The sequence below is a fragment of the Tamandua tetradactyla genome, chromosome X (genome assembly GCF_023851605.1).
Source record: "Tamandua tetradactyla isolate mTamTet1 chromosome X, mTamTet1.pri, whole genome shotgun sequence".
NCBI lineage: Eukaryota > Metazoa > Chordata > Mammalia > Pilosa > Myrmecophagidae > Tamandua > Tamandua tetradactyla.
In genome coordinates this window covers 155318637-155340465 of record NC_135353.1, presented here as the reverse complement: position 1 = coordinate 155340465, position 21829 = coordinate 155318637, and the positions used below count along the sequence as shown (strand labels likewise).

Below are 21829 nucleotides of genomic sequence, written 5' to 3'. Positions count from 1 at the left end.
GCCCTATGAAATAATACTCTGCTCCTGAATTGTGATCCTTTGTAAAGCACAGTATCACCTTTAAAGAACATTAGATCAATGCTCAATTTTTAATATATTTAGAGGATTAAAATAAATTTTTTATCATCATAGCCAATGATTTGTCTACAATGTCATAAAACGAAACTAGCTTAAAACTTCAGATTTTTAAAATGCTATCTTTCCACTAAATTTTTTGAATTTATGATTCCAAAAATAATTCCTTCCCTCTAAATTGTTAACCGAACAAATGGATTTAGCTAGGTATTTCAGTACAATGCAGACATAACCTTGGAAAGAACAATTTTTCCATGAATAAGAAGCCAAATAAGGGATAAAAGTCTTCTTCTAAATTAAAAAGAAATCCATTAATTACAGAAAGAACTGTCAAAATGCCATGATCTCAGACGAAACAGCAGCACTGGGAAGCTAGTTTCAAACACATTTTTAAGTTTTCCTTTTCAATAAGCCTTGCTTGCACAAAGACAGGCAGCATTTTAATTTTTATCTGAACACAAAATACAAAAAACTCTCCTGACACTTTCTCTTTTGTAACTTGTTGGGCAAATACAGCCCTGCTGGGACACATCTCGGCACCCTAAAGATAGTTTGTTAAGAAAAATGGCACGTGCTGCTCCAGTGAAACATATCTTAGACCAGGGACCAGTAAACTTTTCTGTACAGGGCTAGATAGTGAATAATTTTGACCATGGAGGGCGTACAGCCTCTGACACAACTACTCAACTCTGCTGTTATAGTGCAAAAGCAGCTGCAGACAATAAGCCCTGAGTGAACGTGGCTGTGTTCCAATAACTCTGTTTATGGGCAGTGAAATCCCAATTTCCTATTTTCATATGCCCCCAAATCATCACCTTATGATTCTCCCCAACCCTGTTAAAATGTAAAAGCCACACAAAAACAGGCAGCAGGCCAATCCTGGTCTTACACTAAGCTTACTGGTATTCTATTAGCCCTGAAAATAGGATTTTCTGAGAATACTTCTCCTGCTCCTAAACAGCAGCCAGAAACCATCCCTGTGGGAACCAACTATTGAAGTTAGACTCTTCAAACCACACATGCCAGTATGCTAGGAATAAAAGGGGCACAAATTCAGGCGTGTGGGTGATACCTGGGGAGAAGGGGAAGTGGGCTCATGGCTACTTCTTCACAATTACTACACATTGTCCACGTCAGAGGAACAAAGTCCCATCCTCCCTGGTAATACCTTCACATCCTCAAAGAGAGACTCTAATTGTCCAGCAAACTAAATGGTTTGGTAGGTTACAGACAAATTTCCCCTCACCCATGCCGAGAAAACCAATTGCTGAAGCAAATTAAGTTAATCACCATTTTATACGTTCAAAAGTTCAACTGCTTGTTTATCCACCTGAAACAGTTGAGGGTATATGGCAAAAGTCTCCCTATTTCAGACTAGCAAAGGGCAAAAGGGCTGCGTGGATCAGCGAAGTGTGGGCAGTCAAAGATATCTGAAGAGATGTAGGTTGTTATTTAAAAAAATGTATAGCTAGAATGAAGGTGTGAAGAGCTCACAACTACAACTAGTGAAAATTACTTTAAAACTACTTAAAGTCCATAAATTGTCTTAGGCACACAGCCAGTAGAGAAATAGTTATTCAAGAATATTTACTAAATCTTGGCACGTACAGTGAGACTCTGTAGCATTTGAACCACAAACTTCTTGTCCATCGCACCCGAGCTCTGAGCGACAGAAGTCCTACTCTGGTCAGGTAAGGCTGAGATGACAGAGCCCCTCTCTTCCTTGCTCCCAGTCTAGGGCAGTGGTTTTTCACTGGGAGGGTGTCATTCTGAGGGAAGTGGGGTGCTGTCCCACCTTCAGTTCTGAAGCAGCGGTGACGTTCTATCCAGAAAAAAGAGAGAGAGAGAGAGAGAGAGAGAGAGAGAGAGAGAGAGAGAGAGAGAGAGAGAGAGAGCGAGCTCTAGCTCTAGCTCTTCCTAAGGGAATCACTTTATGTGAAACAGAACATGTACAAACCTAAGTGTGCTGTCAAAAATAATGGCAATTTTGACAGTGAGCAATTAAGAGGAGGCTGGCAGCTCCATGATAGCACCAAATGAAATGGTAGACCAGCTAGACAGATAGCTAAGAGCCTTCCTGGGGTCAGAGCAAGCCTCAAAGATTGTCCTCAAAAACTACCTCTGCAAATTGGTCTGGCTTTAATTGTGTCAGACTACAGAGCAAGTTATGCCTCAGTTTATTGTTAAAAACAACAGGGCAATCAGCTAAAAATTAGGGGAGGCTAACAAGATGGGTGTGATACCAACAGAGAAAGACCAGCAAGAAGCTTAACAGGAAGATCAGGGGAAAAGAGAGCCTGGCTAAAACCTCTGCCATCCTTGGGGACAGTGGTAGTGAGAGTGGCTGTGCACAAGCCCAAGACTGTACCTTCTGAGAAGTGACATCAGAAGCTACATACTGTGGAGGAACAGATTTCACTGAATTAGTTCACTCAATCCACTAAATAAACAAGCAAACAGCAATAAGCCCTCAAGGTAGGGGAGGGGAGATAAGACCAGTATCCAGAGTCACTAAAGTATATTAGCTAAAACATCCAGATAGCAACAAAAAATTACAAAACATGCAAAGAAACAGGAAAGTATTACCCATATACAGGAAGAATAGGAGGGATCAGTAACTTGACAGGATCCAGATGTTAGATTTGGCAGACAAAAACTTTGAAAGCTGCTATTATAAATACGTTCAAGGAATGAAAGGAAACCATCCTTGAAGAATTAAATGTATGATGACAATGTTTCTTCGTGTAAAAAGTAAGAATAAAAACTTAATAGTTACAAAAAAGTGAACCAAATAGAAATTCTGGAGTGGAAAAGTGTAATAATTGTATTAGTTTCTTAAGCTACTGGAATGCAGTATACCAGAAACAGGAATGGCTTTTAAAATGGGAATTTAATAAGTTACAATTTATAGTTCTAGTGCTGAGAAAACGTCCAAACTAAGGCACTAACAAGAAGTTACCTTTCCTCAAGAAAGGCTGACGCCATCTGGAACACCCTGTCAGCTGGGAAGGTATGTGGAGGGCATCTGTTGGTCCCTTGTTCCTGGGCTTCATTGCTTTCAGCCTCTGTTCCTGTGGGGGTTCCCCATTTTGCTTCTCCAGGGATGGCTTTCATCTCTTGGCTTCCCCTGGCTCACTCCAGGTTCTAGCTTGCTTAACATCTCATGGGAAGGCACACAGAGATGTCTGCTGGGCTTCAAGCATCTCCAAAAATCTGTTATCTTTGTTCTGAACTCTCTCCAAAATGTTTCCTCTTCTCAAGGACTCAATTAATCAAGACCTACTAGGAATGGGTGGAGTCACATCTCTATCTAATCAAAGATCACACACCTTCAATAAGGCACGTCACATCTCTGTGGAGCTAGTCTAACCAAAAGTTTCTGTCTTGCAAGACTGAATTAGGATTAAAAGAAATGGCTGTCCCCACAAGACTGGATCAGGATTAAAACATGACTTTTCCAGGGTAAACAATAGCTTCAAATTGGCACAATAACCAAAATGAAAGACTCACTAAAGGAGCTCAAAAGTCTTGAAAAATTCACTTCCAGATCTGAAGACAGATCAATAGAGATTTTTCAACCTGAAGAAAAGAGAGAAAAAAAAGTGAAGAAAAATTAACAGAGCCTCAGAGAAACGTGGAACACTGTTAAGCACACCAACATAAGCTTAATGCAAGCACCAAAAGGAGAGGAGAGAGAGAAAGAAGAAAAACTGAACAAATAATGGCTAAAAACATCTGAAATTTGTTGAAAAACAATAAATAACCTATACATGTAGGAACCTCAACCAATTCTAAGTAGACACAAAGAGACCCACAAACAGATGCATCACAGTAAAAATGTTAAAAATCAAAGAGCAGGAAAAATCTTGAAAGCAGCAAGAGAAAAAAATGAGTCCTCTAGTACAAGGGAACCCTGGTAAGATTAACAGCTAACATCTCATCAGAAACAATATAGGCAGTGGGATGACATATTCAAAGTGTCAAAAGAAAAAAAAAATCTGTCAAACAAAAATCTTATATCCAGCAAAACTGTCTTTCATAAATGAAGGTGAAATAAAGACATCCTTAGATAAACAAAAACTGAGATAATTAGTTGCTAGTATTTAGTATTTAGAAATACTAAAGGAAGTTCTTTAGGTGGAAAGCAAGTAGCACAAGACAGCTATTCTTTTTTTTTTTTTTTTTTTTTTTTTAAAGAAAGACAGAGAAGGAAGGAAGGAGACAGAGAAGGAAGGAAGGATAGAAGGAAGGAAGGGAGGAAGAAAGGGAAACATCTTTTAAACATTTTCTTATTTTATTATATTTTGTTTTGTTTGTTTGGTTTTTACATGGGCTGGGGCCGGGAATCGAACCGGGGTCCTCCGGCATGGCAGGCAAGCACTCTTGCCCGCTGAGCCACCGCGGCCCGCCCACAAGACAGCTATTCTTATCCACAGATAAGTAGAACATATGGAATAAAAATAAATAATAGGGGGAACAAATTGTTAAAATAAATTTAGTTTGAAATGCTAGTGATCAATGAAAGTGAGGAGTAAGGGGTATGGTATGTATAATCTTTTTTTTTTCTGTTTTCGTATTATTTCTTTTTCTGAATTGATGCAAATGTTCTAAGAAATGATGAATATGCAACTATGTGGTGATATTGTGAATTACTGATTATATATGTAGAACAGAATGATCATATGTTTATGTTTTAGTTTGTTTGTTGTTAAAATTTTTTTTAATTAATTAAAAAAAAAAGGCAAAAAAAAAATCCCTCAGAGTGTCAGTTAAGGTAATCATGTAGGTAATTATAAAAGACAGTAAATTGCATATTTCTTCTCCTTCCTTAACTGACTTAAAAAGCAATTTCATAAAGTTATCTATATAATAGTTTTTGAGGGTGGTAACACTTAGAAATCTGTTTGGCAATAATGGCACAAAGGAGATGAATGGGAACAAAGTTTTATTGGAGTAAGAAAATGATACCAGATTGTTGTAGTTTGCTAGCTGCCAGAATGTGACATACCAGAAATGGAACGGTTTTTAAAAAGGGGAATTTATTAACTTTCTAGTTTACAGTTCTAAGGGTGTGAAAATGTCCAAATTAAAGCAAGGCTATAGAAATGTCCAATCTAAGGCATCAGGGAGAGATACCTTGGTTCAAGAAGGCCGATGACATTCAGGGTTTATCTCTCAACTGGAAAGGCACATGGTGAACATGGCAACATCTGCTAGCTTTCTCTCCAGGCTTCTTGTTTCATGTAACTCCCCTGAGGGTGTTTTCCTTTTTCATCTACAAAGGCCTCTGGCTTTGTGGGCTCTATTCACTCTTTTCCAAAATGATTTCTTCTTAAAGGACTCTAATAAGCAACCCCACCTTGAATGGGTGGAAATACATCTCCATGGAAACCATCTAATCATAAGTTAACACCCACAACTGGGTGGGTCACATCTCCATGGGAACAATTAAAAGCTCCCACCCAGCACTATTGAATGAGGATTAAAGGACATGGCGTTTCTGGGGTACGAAACAGATTCAAACTGGCATACAGATAGTAACTTGAATCCACAGGAATAAAAAGAATCAGAAATGCATATACCCCAAAGAATTGAAAGCAGGGACTCCAACAGATTTTTGTACACCAATGTGTATATCACCATTAACACAATAGCCAAATAGTGGAAGCAACCCAAGTATCCATTAATGGAAGAATGGATGGACAAATGTGGTATATATGCCCAGTGGAATATTACTCAGCTGTAAAAAGGAATGAAATTCTGATGCATGCTATAACACGGCTAAGCCTCAAAGACATAAGGTTGAATAGAATAAGCCAGACAGAAACCCAAAAATGTTGTGTGATCTTGCTTATATGAAACACCTAGAATAACTAAACTCAGAGAGACAGATAGTAGATTACAGGTTACCAGGGGCTGGGGGGTGAGAGGAAGGGGGAGTTATTGCTTAACGGGTGCAGAGTTTCTGTGTAAGGTGATGAGAAAGTTTGGAGCTTGGGTAATGGATATTGGGGAAGGTAACACGATACTGTGAATAGTACACTTGAAAGTGGGTAAAATGGAAAACTTTGAGTTGTATATATGTTACAACACAAAGTACAAAAAAAAAAAGAGGGTCCAGAAGTGTTTAAAAAAAAAATCTAACAAACTATAAATATATACTTGCTTTCCTTTCTTTTCTCAGCTTGAAAACATATAAAACTATATAAAGTTTTAACTACAATAAAAATATTTATGAGGACTTCCTGGAAGATGGCGGCTTAGTAAGACGCGCGGATCTTAGTTTCTTCTCCAGGACACCTACTAGGGGAGTAGAAACGATACAGAAAGCGCCCAAAGCCACAACAGAGATAAAAAAGACAGCGTACCCCATCCTGGAACGGCTGGCTGGCTGAGAGAAGCAGCTCGGGTGAGATCGCCGAGGCGCGCGGGCCTTACCGGGCGGGGTGGCAAGCGGCCGGAGTTACTCCCTTCCCCCTTCCCGGGCCGGCTGGGAGAATTGGAGAGGCGGTCCCCTGAAACAAAGACGGCTGGCGCCCACACCACGCGCAGCCCCCGGACCAACTGAGAGAATTGGATCGGAAATCCCCAGCCCGCGGAGAACGGTGACGGGTGGGGGAGGCCCCTTCCAAACCCGTGACTCCCGGGGAACGTGCACTCTCTTGGGCGGGCCGCTGCCGCTGGCGCCCTCCCGCCACGCTTGTTGCCCAGGGCCGACTAGGAAATTCGGACGGGCTCTTTCCCTGGCTGCTGCGACCAGCAACCCTCCCTGCGTTCGGACCCCGGGCCGGCTCAAGCCATTTCGGCTAGCGAACCCCCCGGACGGCGAGAGTTTTCCAAAGTTTAAGGTCCCACAGCACCTTTTACTGGTGGGACCCGCAGACAAACGTGTGCCACGAGCGCCACCTACTGGGCAGGATAAGAAAAACAGAACCCAGAGATTTCACAGAAAAATATTACAACCTTGCTGGGTCCAACACCAAGAGAAATCTGAATAAATGCCCAGACGCCAGCAGCAGAAGATAACTGTCCACGCTCAAAAGATTGAGAATATGGCCCAGTCAAAGGAACAAACCAATAGCTCAAATGAGACACAAGAGCTGAGACAACTAATCCTGAATATACGAACAGAAATGGAAAACCTCTTCAAAAATGAAATCGATAAATTGAGGGAGGACATGAAGAGGACATGGGCTGAACATAAAGAAGAAATAGAAAAACTGAAAAAACAAATCGCAGAACTTATGGAAGTGAAGGATAAAGTAGCAAACATAGAAAAAATAATGGATAGCTACAATGATAGATTTAAAGAGACAGAAGATAGAATTAGTGATTTGGAGGATGGAACATCTGAATCCCAAAAAGAAACAGAAACTATCGGGAAAAGAATGGAAAAATTTGAACAGGGTATCAGGGAACTCAAGGACAATATGAACCGCACAAATATACGTGTTGTGGGTGTCCCAGAAGGAGAAGAGAAGGGAAAAGGAGGAGAAAAACTAATGGAAGAAATTTTCACTGAAAATTTCCCAACTCTTATGAAAGACCTAAAATTACAGATCCAAGAAGTGCAGCGCACCCCAAAGAGATTAGACCCAAATAGGCGTTCTCCAAGACACTTACTAGTTAGAATGTCAGAGGTCAAAGAGAAAGAGAAGATCTTGAAAGCAGCAAGAGAAAAACAGTCCATTACATACAAGGGAAACCCAATAAGACTTTGTGTAGATTTCTCAGCAGAAACCATGGAAGCTAGAAGACAGTGGGATGATATATTTAAAATACTAAAAGAGAAAAACTGCCAACCAAGACTCCTATATCCAGCAAAATTATCCTTCAAAAATGAGGGAGAAATTAAAACATTCTCAGACAAAAAGTCACTGAAAGAATTTGTGACCAAGAGACCAGCTCTGCAAGAAATACTAAAGGGAGCACTAGAGTCAGATACAAAAAGACAGAAGAGAGAGATATGGAAAAGAGTGTAGAAAGAAGGAAAATCAGATATGATATATATAATACAAAAGGCAAAATGTTAGAGGAAAATATTATCCAAACAGTAATAACACTAAATGTCAATGGACTGAATTCCCCAATCAAAAGACATAGATTGGCAGAATGGATTAAAAAACAGGATCCTTCTATATGCTGTCTACAGGAAACACATCTTAGACCCAAAGATAAACATAGGTTGAAAGTGAAAGGTTGGGAAAAGATATTTCATGCAAATAACAACCAGAAAAGAGCAGGAGTGGCTATACTAATATCCAACAAATTAGACTTCAAATGTAAAACAGTTAAAAGAGACAAAGAAGGACACTATATACTAATAAAAGGAACAATTAAACAAGAAGACATAACAATCATAAATATTTACGCACCGAATCAGAATGCCCCAAAATACGTGAGGAATATACTGCAAACACTGAAAAGGGAAATAGACTCATATACCATAATAGTTGGAGACTTCAACTCACCACTCTCATCAAGGGACAGAACATCTAGACAGAGGATCAACAAAGAAATAGAGAATCTGAATATTACTATAAATGAACTAGACTTAATAGACATTTATAGGACATTACATCCCACAACAGCAGGATACACCTTTTTCTCAAGTGCTCATGGATCATTCTCAAAGATAGACCATATGCTGGGTCACAAAGCAAGCCTCAACAAATTTAAAAAGATTGAAATCTTACACAACACTTTCTCGGACCATAAAGGAATGATGTTGGAAATCAATAATAGGCAGAGTGCCAGAAAATTCACAAATACGTGGAGGCTCAACAACACACTCCTAAACAACGACTGGGTCAAAGAAGAAATTGCAAGAGAAATTAGCAAATACCTCGAGGCGAATGAAAATGAAAACACAACATATCAAAACTTATGGGACGCAGCAAAGGCAGTGCTAAGAGGGAAATTTATTGCTCTAAATGCCTATATCAGAAAAGAAGAAAAGGCAAAAATTCAGGAATTAACTATCCATTTGGAAGAACTGGAGAAAGAACAGCAAGCTAACCCCAAAGCAAGCAAAAGGAAAGAAATAACAAAGATTAGAGCACAAATAAATGAAATTGAAAACATGAAAACAATAGAGAAAATCAATAAGGCCAGAAGTTGGTTCTATGAGAAAATCAATAAGATTGATGGGCCCTTAGCAAGATTGACAAAAAGAAGAAGAGAGAGGATGCAAATAAATAAGATCAGAAATGGAAGAGGAGACATAACTACTGACCTCACAGAAATAAAGGAGGTAATAACAGGATACTATGAACAACTTTACACTAATAAATACAACAATTTAGAGGAAATGGACGGGTTCCTGGAAAGACATGAACAACCAACTTTGACTCAAGAAGACATAGATGACCTCAACAAACCAATCACAAGTAAAGAAATTGAATTAGTCATTCAAAAGCTTCCTAAAAAGAAAAGTCCAGGACCAGATGGCTTCACATGTGAATTCTACCAAACGTTCCAGAAAGAATTAGTACCAATTCTCTTCAAACTCTTCAAAAAAATCGAAGTGGAGGGAAAACTACCTAATTCATTCTATGAAGCCAACATCACCCTCATACCAAAACCAGGCAAAGATATTACAAAAAAAGAAAACTACAGACCAATCTCTCTAATGAATACAGATGCAAAAATCCTCAATAAAATTCTAGCAAATCGTATCCAACAACACATTAAAAGAATTATACATCATGACCAAGTAGGATTCATCCCAGGTATGCAAGGATGGTTCAACATAAGAAAATCAATTAATGTCATACACCATATCAACAAATCAAAGCAGAAAAATCACATGATCATCTCAATTGATGCAGAGAAGGCATTCGACAAGATTCAACATCCTTTCCTGTTGAAAACACTTCAAAAGATAGGAATACAAGGGAACTTCCTTAAAATGATAGAGGGAATATATGAAAAACCCACAGCTAATATCATCCTCAATGGGGAAAAATTGAAAACTTTCCCCCTAAGATCAGGAACAAGACAAGGATGTCCACTATCACCACTATTATTCAACATTGTGTTGGAGGTTCTAGCCAGAGCAATTAGACAAGAAAAAGAAATACAAGGCATCAAAATTGGAAAGGAAGAAGTAAAACTATCACTGTTTGCAGACGATATGATACTATACGTCGAAAACCCGGAAAAATCCACAACAAAACTACTAGAGCTAATAAATGAGTACAGCAAAGTAGCAGGTTACAAGATCAACATTCAAAAATCTGTAGCATTTCTATACACTAGTAAGGAACAAGCTGAGGGGGAAATCAAGAAACGAATCCCATTCACAATTGCAACTAAAAGAATAAAATACCTAGGAATAAATTTAACTAAAGAGACAAAAAACCTATATAAAGAAAACTACAAAAAACTGCTAAAAGAAATCACAGAAGACGTAAATAGATGGAAGGGCATACCGTGTTCATGGATTGGAAGACTAAATATAGTTAAGATGTCAATCCTACCTAAATTGATTTACAGATTCAATGCAATACCAATCAAAATCCCAACAACTTATTTTTCAGAAATAGAAAAACCAATAAGCAAATTTATCTGGAAGGGCAGGGTGCCCCGAATTGCTAAAAACATCTTGAGGAAAAAAAACGAAGCTGGAGGTCTCGCGCTGCCTGACTTTAAGGCATATTATGAAGCCACAGTGGTCAAAACAGCATGGTATTGGCATAAAGATAGATATATCGACCAATGGAATCGAATAGAGTGCTCAGATATAGACCCTCTCATCTATGGACATTTGATCTTTGATAAGGCAGTCAAGCCAACTCACCTGGGACAGAACAGTCTCTTCAATAAATGGTGCCTAGAGAACTGGATATCCATATGCAAAAGAATGAAAGAAGACCCATCTCTCACACCCTATACCAAAGTTAACTCAAAATGGATCAAAGATCTAAACATTAGGTCTAAGACCATAAAACAGTTAGAGGAAAATGTAGGGAGATATCTTATGGATCTTACAACTGGAGGCGGTTTTATGAACCTTAAACCTAAAGCAAGAGCACTGAAGAAGGAAATAAATAAATGGGAACTCCTCAAAATTAAACACTTTTGTGCATCAAAGAACTTCATCAAGAAAGTAGAAAGACAGCCTTCACAATGGGAGACAATATTTGGAAATGATATATCAGATAAAGGTCTAGTATCCAGAATTTATAAAGAGATTGTTCATCTCAACAACAAAAAGACAGCCAACCCAATTACAAAATGGGAAAAAGACTTGAACAGACACCTCTCAGAAGAGGAAATACGGATGGCCAAGAGGCACATGAAGAGATGCTCAATGTCCCTGGCCATTAGAGAAATGCAAATCAAAACCACAATGAGATATCATCTCACACCCACCAGAATGGCCATTATCAACAAAACAGAAAATGACAAGTGCTGGAGAGGATGCGGAGAAAGAGGCACACTTATCCACTGTTGGTGGGAATGTCAAAGGGTGCAACCACTGTGGAAGGCAGTTTGGCGGTTCCTCAAAAAGCTGAATATAGAATTGCCATACGACCCAGCAATACCATTGCTAGGTATCTACTCAAAGGACTTAAGGGCAAAGACACAAACGGACATTTGCACACCAATGTTTATAGCAGCATTATTTACAATTGCAAAGAGATGGAAACAGCCAAAATCTCCATCAACAGAAGAGTGGCTAAACAAACTGTGGTATATACATACGATGGAATATTATGCAGCTTTAAGACAAGATAAACTTATGAACCATGTAATAACATGGATGGACCTAGAGAATATTATGCTGAGTGAATCCAGCCAAAAACTAAAGGACAAATACTGTATGGTCCCACTGATGTGAACGGACATTCGAGAATAAACTTGAAATATGTCATTGGTAACAGAGTTCAGCAGGAGTTAGAAATAGGGTAAGACAATGGGTAATTGAAGCTGAAGGGATACAGACTGTGCAACAGGACTAGATACAAAAACTCAAAAATGGACAGCACAATAATACCTAATTGTAAAGTAATCATGTTAAAACACTGAATGAAGCTGCATCTGAGCTATAGGTTTTTGTTTTGTTTTGTGTTGTTTTGTTTTGATTTTACTATTATTACTTTTATTTTTTTCTCTATATTAACATTCTATATCTTTTTCGGTTATGTTGCTAGTTCTTCTAAACCAATGCAAATGTACTAAGAAATGATGATCATGCATCTATGTGATGATGTTAAGAATTAATGATTGCATGTGTAGAATGGTATGATCTCTAAATGTTGGGTTAATTTCTTTTTTTCTGTTAATTAAAAAAAAAAAAAGAGAAGGGATAATTGGAGATGAAGGAATACAGACTGTACAACGGGACTGGATATAAAAACTCAGAAATGGACAGCACAATACTACCCAATTGTAATGCAATTATGTTAAAACACTGAATGAAGCTGCATGTGAGGTATAGGTTTTTTGTTTTTGTTTTTTTTGTTTTTTTTTCTTTCTATTATTGTTTTAATTCTTATTCTGTTGTCTTTTTATTTCTTTTTCTAAATCGATGCAAATGTACTAAGAAATGATGAATATGCAACTATGTGATGTTATTAAGAATTACTGATTGTACATGTACATTGAAATGATTTCTAATTGTTTTGTTAATTCTTTTTTTAATTAATAAAAAAAAAAAAAAAAAATATTTATGAATATTACAACTAAATCTGAGTCTAACAAGTTGCAATCATCCAACTTATTTGTACAGAACTGCTACATGTTTTCAAAATTATTTGCAAAGCAAATATTTCTGCTGAAATCTTATTTACATTATTCCTTTAGCATACTTATTCTTTATAAGCTGCACAAAAGTAAACTTTGCCCTAGTCCTGCTCAGATCTGAAGTAACAAGGTGTGAAAAAATAAGATTTTGAGAAATACACTCTACCTGCTGCCACAGGTTATGTCCAAGCAGACAGAGCGGTGGCAGCCGAGGCTAACAACGGCACCCCATGTTTAGAAAATCTGATCATTTGAGAAATGTCTAGCCACAGTAAAAGAAAAATCAGTGAGAAAGGGAATGCTTGAACTATGAGACCAGATGAGCACGTTTAATGAACAGAACTGGGGGCTGTGGAAAGGTTAAAAAAAAATGCTTTAAAAAAAAAAACACAAAAAAACAACTTTCATAAATATGTACAATTTTAAGAAATGCCCCCAAAAGTTGACAAGAAAGAAGTTGGAGTGATGCCTCTAAGCTGCAAAAAGTGATTCATAACTTCATAAGATGAAAGCACAGGCTTCTCAGGGCATCACTTTCGCTCTAATGAACAGGAAGAAAAGGCCCAAATATCTCCAGATGCTGGAACACGTGGAGACACTTTTTGGTGGGGACACCAGAAATTAAAAAGAAAAACATTGATGAGCACAACATCTGTTCGACAGTGAGCTAGGATAAAATATTTCTAATTGTTATATTTATATATGGAAACATCTCAAGGATCTAGCTAATTAAAACAAAATTTAACAAAGGCAGCTTCCCTTCTCACGGGAAGAGGCCTTAGAACTAGTATGCAAACCACAGCAATGTGTCAGCCCCTGCTCTGGGCACTCTCCAAGCATTTCCAAAAAGATGATTCTGAAACAGTGAGTGAGGTCAGAGGTCAGAGTAGAAACCACTGGTCTCTGATACTGGGGTGGGGTGGGGAACTCTGTCCTCCCAAGTTTTGGGTTGCTAACTTAGCATCTGAAATTTCCAGAACTATTTCATCTACAAATATCACCACAACGAACGGCCTGTCCAATATTAGCACTCGGTTAAATAATACATATTTTTAAAAGCTCTTATTTAAAAAGTTTAACTGTATTGTCTTAAATGGAATACTTTTTATTGGCTGCCTAACAATCCATCTGGTAATTACGTACAGTCTAATTAACCTTTCTCCGATTATTTGCTTTCAGTTTGTGTTGAAATTTTCCTTACTGTAACACTGAAATGCACATCTTCGTGCCGGCAGCATCTCTTACTAGAGCAAATTTAAGGTTCTTGGCAGGTGTGGCCAAATTTCTCTCTAAAGGGATGGGGAAATCGCCAAAAAATAAAAATAAAATAAAATAAAAGGATGGGGGCAATCTACCGTCCCACCCACAGCAGATGAGAGCAAGCCTGTTTCACCAACCTGCAGCCAGAACTGGGTAGTGTTTTGTTATTGATAGTTCCTAAGTTAGGGGAAATAAATACCTTATCAATATTGAAACAGGAAGTCAGTATAATTTCAGTTCAAGCATAATAGCAAGGTGGTGAAGACTTCAGAAGGGCCGAGGACTGAATTCCAGTTGCACTCCACATTAGATGCACGACCCTAGAAAGTTTACTTATCTAAACCTGTTTTCCCATTTTTTAAATGGGGATAATATATCCATCTCATAACATGGGAGGGGCTTAACTGTGGCCATTTATGTAATGTGTTCTGCACGTAGTAGGAGCCCAATAAATATTAACCATTTGCAATAGCTCTAGAGCTGCCCACCCACCCCTCCAGGGGCTCAGAACTTGAGTCCATTAAATCTTGGAGGTCTGAATTTGACTGCGAAAAAATTCCACCTACATTATCATTTGCCTTTAAAATGTAACATTCCAGAGAAAGCCATGGAAGCAGAGAAGCCATGGAAGCAAGGAAACCTGGAAGAGAAGGGAGGGACCAGCAGACGCCTTGTCACAGGGCGGCTGGCAGCCTATCTTCAGGAAGGTTATGCCCTCGGTCACCCTTAGGAGTTGCCCTACTTCCCTGTCATCAGAGAAGCTTCGATGGAAGAGCTGGAGAAACACCAAACATTTGCTTGTCTACCTCAGTAGCACATTTCCAAATTCCAGAAAGCAAAGTATAGAATTTCAACTCTTCTTGAAGAAAGCAAAGAAATGGCTGCGTTTCACAGGGTGGTTTGTGTAGTATGGGACAGAAGCAGCTGGACTCCAGGAGTCAGAAGAAGCCAAGAAAATTGAAGACTGACGAAAGAACGGGAATCTCGGAGCCAGCTTTGGAACATGACAGGCTTTGAAACTGGGACAAACAGGCTCTCAGGTTACATCAGCAGTACACGATTGTTTTAAAGGAACATAAGAGAGGACCAGTATTTTTTAGTTCTAATAAAAAAAAGAAAAAAACTAATAAAAATCCCTCAAATGATTTAATCAATTATAAGGAAAAATATTTTGGGGTCATGCATAGCAGAACCAGTTAGCTGTTCACCTCTTTCTATAGTATAGAAATGATAGTACCTTTTTATGAAGTCAGGATTTGCATTTCCCAGTCCCCACCCTCCTGCCTCAAGGCATGGCCATGTGATCTATTCTAAAAGAATAGGAAGAGAAATGATGTGTGGTGCTTCCACAAGATATTTAAGAAGCAGATGTATCTTCTTCACGCTTCATTTCTTCTTCTGCCAAATAGATTCAGATGACAAGGGCCTTAGGGTACAGAAAAGGCTTAAAATCTAAAGCTCCTGGGTTCTTACAACACACAGCAGACAGATGGTTGTCGACCAGGAGTGCCCATCTCATACTGTTAAATGAACACTAAATAAAATTTTGTTGCATTTGAAAAACAGATACATCACATTCCCTTCACCTAGGAATGTAGGCAGCATTTCATAGGAGCATTAGCAGGACCTGGGACTTTGTCACTAACAGCACAGATGTTTTCATATCACATTGTAGTTCCTGCAGCAATCACCATCACCACTCCAAAATTAAGAGTTTTGGGACCTGCTGTTTCATCTTAAGGCATTATCAAGAAGCACATGGATCACTACATACAGCTTCTTAAAAAATTCTTTTATAACTATATTTCATCAGAATCCTTTGTATTTATTTAAGCATTTAAAGGCACTCTAAGGAGGAATCCATAGGCTCCCCCTGACTGCCAAAGGGGCCCATGGCCCCCCAAAAGCTAACAGCTCCTGCTCTAGAGTCCTAGCAGATGTTTCACATAGAACATCTGAGCTGCGGCCCTAAGACGTCAGAGTTCCTTCAGCGGGTTTCACAGGTGAAGATCTCTGTGAGTCACGGCACAACTCCCATCCAGGAACAGCTGCCTGGGCTCACCGCACACCCTGAGCCAGCAGAGCATCTCCTCAGGGACGCCCAGGGCAGCCCTGCCTGCGGACCCTCCCTGCCACGCGGCCAAGTGTCCAGGGAGGACCACGGCCAGGCCAGAAACGCAAGCCAAGGGACCTCTTTACACTCCCACTCTTTATTTCTCATCAGCAGCCAAGGGCAAAGTTGGTCAATAACAGTACCAAGTTTATAAGTTAATTATCTGGGCCAAACAAAAATGTGTAAAAATTTATCTTAGCTGACTTAATAATGAGACTTTGAGCTGGACCTTCTAGATAATCTTTTTTAAATGATAAAAGAATTTAGTAAGTCAACAAATGCCTGGTTGAAAAGGGGGAGGGAGCATGTAAGGCAGAGGTGGTTTGATACTACCCAAGATGAACTGATTTCTGAGCACTTGGGGAAAAAGGCAAGGGTTGACTGCAACTCCCTGAAACTTGCACCTTGTAATGCAAATGGGGCATAAATCCTTAGTGAAAAAGAAAACTGAAAAAGCTCAGAAGTTACACCTCAGAAAATTTAGGGAGCAAATGAACAAACATGGGGCAATTTTTCTTAAACAGTTACTTAACATGACCAGGTTAAGGCAGAAAATGCAAAGTTGATGCTACACCAAAAGAAAATTATCCCAGACTTTAAGCTGAACAGTAGATACCATTCTTTGTCTAGCCAGTTAAAGGAGAATTTTCTAAACAGGCACGAGTGCACATCCAGAGAAATGCAGTTGTATTTATTTTTTAAGATTAATGCAAATAGCGCTCTCCACTGTACTTGTCTGTATTTAGTCATAAGATGACCAAATATACAGAAGCTGAATAATAATTTCAACTGCAGAATCAGGCTATTGGGCCATTTAAAAGTAAATGAAGTTCTCCCTACAGGAAATTTGCCAGGTGATGCCATCTGAGCCAGCATGATAGTTTATCTGCTTTGTTTATAGAACAAAAATGATCATAAAAATCATAGAATTCTTTTAGAGCTGGCTCAAATCTCAATCACCTGATTAAGCTTCTTGTCTTATAAAGGGGGATACTGAGACCCAGCAAAGGTACCAGCAGGCCCACAGATGACTGCCAAGCTAGAGGAATCTTAGGTCCTCCCCCACTCCCTTCCCAGGATTCTTGTCACTGTCACTTTAGCTTGGTTGTGAAATATACTTAAATAAATAAAACTGCAATATACAAGATAAAATGCCTCAAAACAGATGGGCTGCCAAGGGCTGGGAGAAGAGGTGTGGGGACTTATTGCTTCATGGATACAAAGTTCCTGTTTGGGGTGATGAAAAGGTTTTAGAAACAAATAGTGGTGATGATGGCATAACAATGACAATGTAATTAATGCCACTGACTTGTACACTTAAAATCATTAATATGGCAAATTTTATGTTAGGTATATTTTACCATGGTAACATTTTTAACTTAAAAAAACAGATGTGAAAAGCACACAAAAAAACAGATGTATGAGTGAATTTTATGGTTTGTGAACTATATCGCAATTTAAAGAAACTAGACGGGTGTCACTGGACACCAACGGTTTTGATCTTGAACCCAGAAAACCCAAAGGATGAAACAAGAGAAGGAATTTAGTTGTTCTTTGATCAAAGTGTCTCTGAGCGATGTATGCCACCTTCGAGAATTATGGCGCCCAAGTCAGAGCAAACTCGAAGAGGCGAGGAAGGCAAGAGGGACAGGCCAGAGGAAATTCTGCTGCCCTGAACTCGAGGTCTGAGCCTGTTTATATAGGCCAAGGAAAACACTTCCAATACTGCAAAAACTGCCGCAAGTACTGCCCCTATCTGCTGCTCAAAGCATTTACAGTTTATAGGGATTATACAGATAACAATTTTGAGGGAAACACTGAGCTTTTTTCTTTTTTTTCTGGAAAGCTGAGATTTAAAACACCTAGTCTAGTGATCAAGAACCAGATTAGTTTTTAATAACATATTTCTTAATAACATGATCCTAGCTTGGAAACTTAATTCTGTTTTTGCAAAAGCAACCATGTGACAATTTCTTAAAACATAAGGCATACTCTTTTTTTGTAATTGAGGTAAAATTCACATAAAAGTAACCCTTTTAAAGAAGACAATCCAGTGGCATTTAATACGCTCACAACATGGCACAACTACCATCTCCACATAGTGACACCCGTCATCACCCCACCTAGTATCCCTTTGAGGGTTCCTGTGACAAGGATTGAGTAGAACATCTGGGTCTCTCAGGGATTTTCCTGGGTGGAGGGTGGGGTGGGTGCAAGGCCCCACGTTTCCTCTCTGGTGAAGCTACCTAGAACTTTCAGGTAATTAGCTACCGATTCAATGGGAAAAAAATTGCTTCTGTGCCGATCATCAACTGTACATGCAGCTTCAATGCCCCTTAAGGGAGATGGTCAAACTGTGGCGCCGCCCAGATTCCCCTCCAAGGAAGGAGCTGGGGCCCCAGCTGCCGAGAGCCTCTTCCAGAACTGCCTCAAATGCAGAGAACCAGCACCTCACCCAAGGTCACACTCCTTCCAGTGACTGACAGATACAGGAAGACGGAGGCGGGGCTGTCGCACCCCAAATGGGGACGTCTCCATCTCCCAAAGGCCATTCAGGCCCTAGGGTGCTGCTGCGGGGCCGCCAAGGCTGGGCCCGAACCTGCCTCCCAGTGAAACGCCTCTTTGTCTGCTCAGCGCCCCCCCACACACACACACTGACCCTAGCACAGTCCTTAATTAACCTCCTGGATGAAACACTGAAAGGCAGGGTCAGCTTCCAGGGGGTAAACCCACATGTGAAATATACCAGACTTTCCAAGGTATGGCTGTTTTTGCAAAGGGAAATTAAAACAAAAGACTTAACAAAAGGACAAATACTGTATGGTCTCACTGATATAAACTAACATTAAAGAATGAACTTGGAGAATTTCAATTCAGAACAGAGGTCATCAGGAGATAGAAACAGGGTAGATATTGGGTAACTGGAACTGAAGGGATGCAGATTGTGCAATGGGACTGATCGTAAAAATTTAGAAATGGATAGCACAATACTTCCTAACTGTAATACAATAATGTTAGAACACTGAAGGAAGATTGACGTGAGAATGATAGAGGGAGGAGGCCTGGGGGCACAAATGAAATCAGAAGGAAAGATATACGATAAAGACTGAGATGGTATAATCTAGGAATGCCTAGAGTATACAATGATAGTGACTAATTGTACAAATTCAAAAATATTTTGCATGAGGAAGAACAAAGGAATGTCAATAATGAAGGGTGTTGAAAACAGATGGTAATTAATATTTTAAAACTTTAACTTATGTGTGACACTAAAGCAAAAAATGCTTATTTCGTACAAAATTTATATTTTGACTACTGCATTTCCTATTCTAACTTATGTGGACAGCTTAATTGAACACCATAAGTACATGGAACCTTGAGTAGGGTATGAGATTTTGTAGGCTTGTCCAGAGTGATGCCTCAATAAATTCCAGAAGGATTTGAACAGTGAATACAAAAGTATTTGCAAAGTCCCCTTGGGATAATGGTGGGAAAGGGGGAAAATTCAACTTCCCCAAGTGGAGAATTCTTGATATTCTTACAAGCAATTGGGCCAACCAAAGCAATAGGCTGAGCCCCCAATCTTGGGGTTTGTTCATATGAAACTTAACCCCACAAAGGATAGGCTAAGCCTATTTAAAATTAGGCCTAAGAGTCACCCCCTAGAGAACCTCTTTTGTTGCTCAGATGTGGTCTCTCTCTCTCAGCCAGCATGACAAGCAAACTCACTGCCCTCCCCCTCTCTACATGGGACATGACTCCCAGGGGTGTGAACCTTCCTGGCAACGTGGGACAGAAATCCTAGAATGAGCTGGGACTCAGCACCAAGGGATTGAGAAAAGCTTCTCGTCCAAAAAGGGGAAGAGCAAAATGAGACAAAATAAAGTGTCAATGGCTGAGAGATTCCAAACAGAGTCGAGAGGTTATCCTGGAGATTATTCTTACCCATTAAAAAGATATCACCTTTTTAGTTAAGGCATAACAGAGAGGCTGGAGGGAACTGCCTGAAAATGTAGAGCTGTGTTCCAGTAGCCATGTTTCTTGAAGACGATTGTATAATGATATAGCTTTCACAATGTGACTGTGTGATTGCAAAAACCTTGTGTCTGATGCTTCTTTTATCTACTTTATGGACAGATGAGTAAAACATATGGATTAAAAATAAATAATGGGGGAACAAATGTCAAAATAAGTAGATTGAAATGCTAGTGATCAATGAATGGGAGGGGTAAGGGGTATGGTATATATGATTTTTTTTTGTTTTCTTTTTATTTCTTTTTCTGAATTGATGCAAATGTTCTAAGAAATGATTATGAGGGTGAATATACAACTATGTGATAAAAAATGTTCATATTGTATGTTGGTTGGTTGTATTAATAAAAATAATTTTAAAAAAGACATTAAAGAATACCTGTGGACTATGAACACTAATGCCAAACTGCTAGGAAGTCCCAAGGTTCAACTGATAAAGTAGCCTTGGAGATAGAGGGCTACATTTTCATTCTTGTGCTTTCATAAAGATACAACCTAGATCTGTCATCATAGCAACGTTTTCTGAGGTACTAAAAGGCTGGAAAGTGGCTATTACCTTAAAAGGAGTACAAAATGCTCTAGGCATGAATTAAAACAGATGAAAATACTGTACAAAAAAGCAAGAAGTCTTTTTTTTTGTAAGTGAACTCTAACCAAAAACTGAATCACATTTTTAATTCAGATACAGAATTCTGAAGTAAACATTGGTAACAGTATTAAAAAGATTTTTGTTGACGTTATTAAAAACAAAATCTATCCTGTTTCTTTAAAAAGTATTTATAGCTTCTACAGTATGAAACTTTAAATTCTCACGAAACAGTATTAAATAAAATGTAAAGCAAATGTGGTAATGCCCATTTTGCCATTTGACTTTTCTAAAGCTTTTTATTTTGAAATACTTTAAAACTTACAGGAAGTTACAGAAATAACACAAACCCCAGAGAATGCCAACATACTCCCAACCCCCTCCCTCCCATCTAGACACCCAGGTCCACCAATTTAACACTTTGCCACATTTACCATATCAGTCTATTTATCGATCGGTTTTCTAAACACTTGCATGCAAGCTGTATACCTCAGCCTCCATTAACACTTAATACTGCCATGCTCATTTCCTAAGAACAAGGATATTCACCTAGGTGCAATTATCAACTTCAAGAAATTTAACATGGATACAAAGCTTATAGTCTACACTCCAACTTTTTTTTCCTATGTTCCTAAAATGACCCTCTGAGCCTTTTCATCTCCCTTATTAGATCACACCCAGGAGGAGTATAAATTGCATTGAACTGCCACTGTCTCTTTGTTTTTTTTTTTTTTAAATAATTGTGGGAAAATTTATGCAACATAAACTTTCCCATCTCAACCACTCCCAAACACACCATTCAGTGAGGTGAAGCACATTCAGAATACTCTAGCACTCTCACCACCTTCCATCACTCCCCAAACAGAGCTGCTATACCCAGTACACAGTAATTCCCCATTCCCCCATCCCTGAAACCTGTACTCTAATTTCTGTCTCTGTGAGCATGCACATTCTCCAATATTTTCTCTGTAGTTACCATGGGGTTTACATTAACATATTTGAATCAATGTTAT

The 21829-nt window shown here is 39.0% G+C and overlaps 1 protein-coding gene across 1 annotated transcript in view; it reads right to left on the bottom strand.

The window, feature by feature from the left end:
- LOC143672135 (mitogen-activated protein kinase kinase kinase 15-like) overlaps positions 1-21829 on the bottom strand; it is a 56454-nt gene that overhangs the window by 11129 nt on the left and 23496 nt on the right. The gene's annotated exons all lie outside the window — the stretch shown is intronic.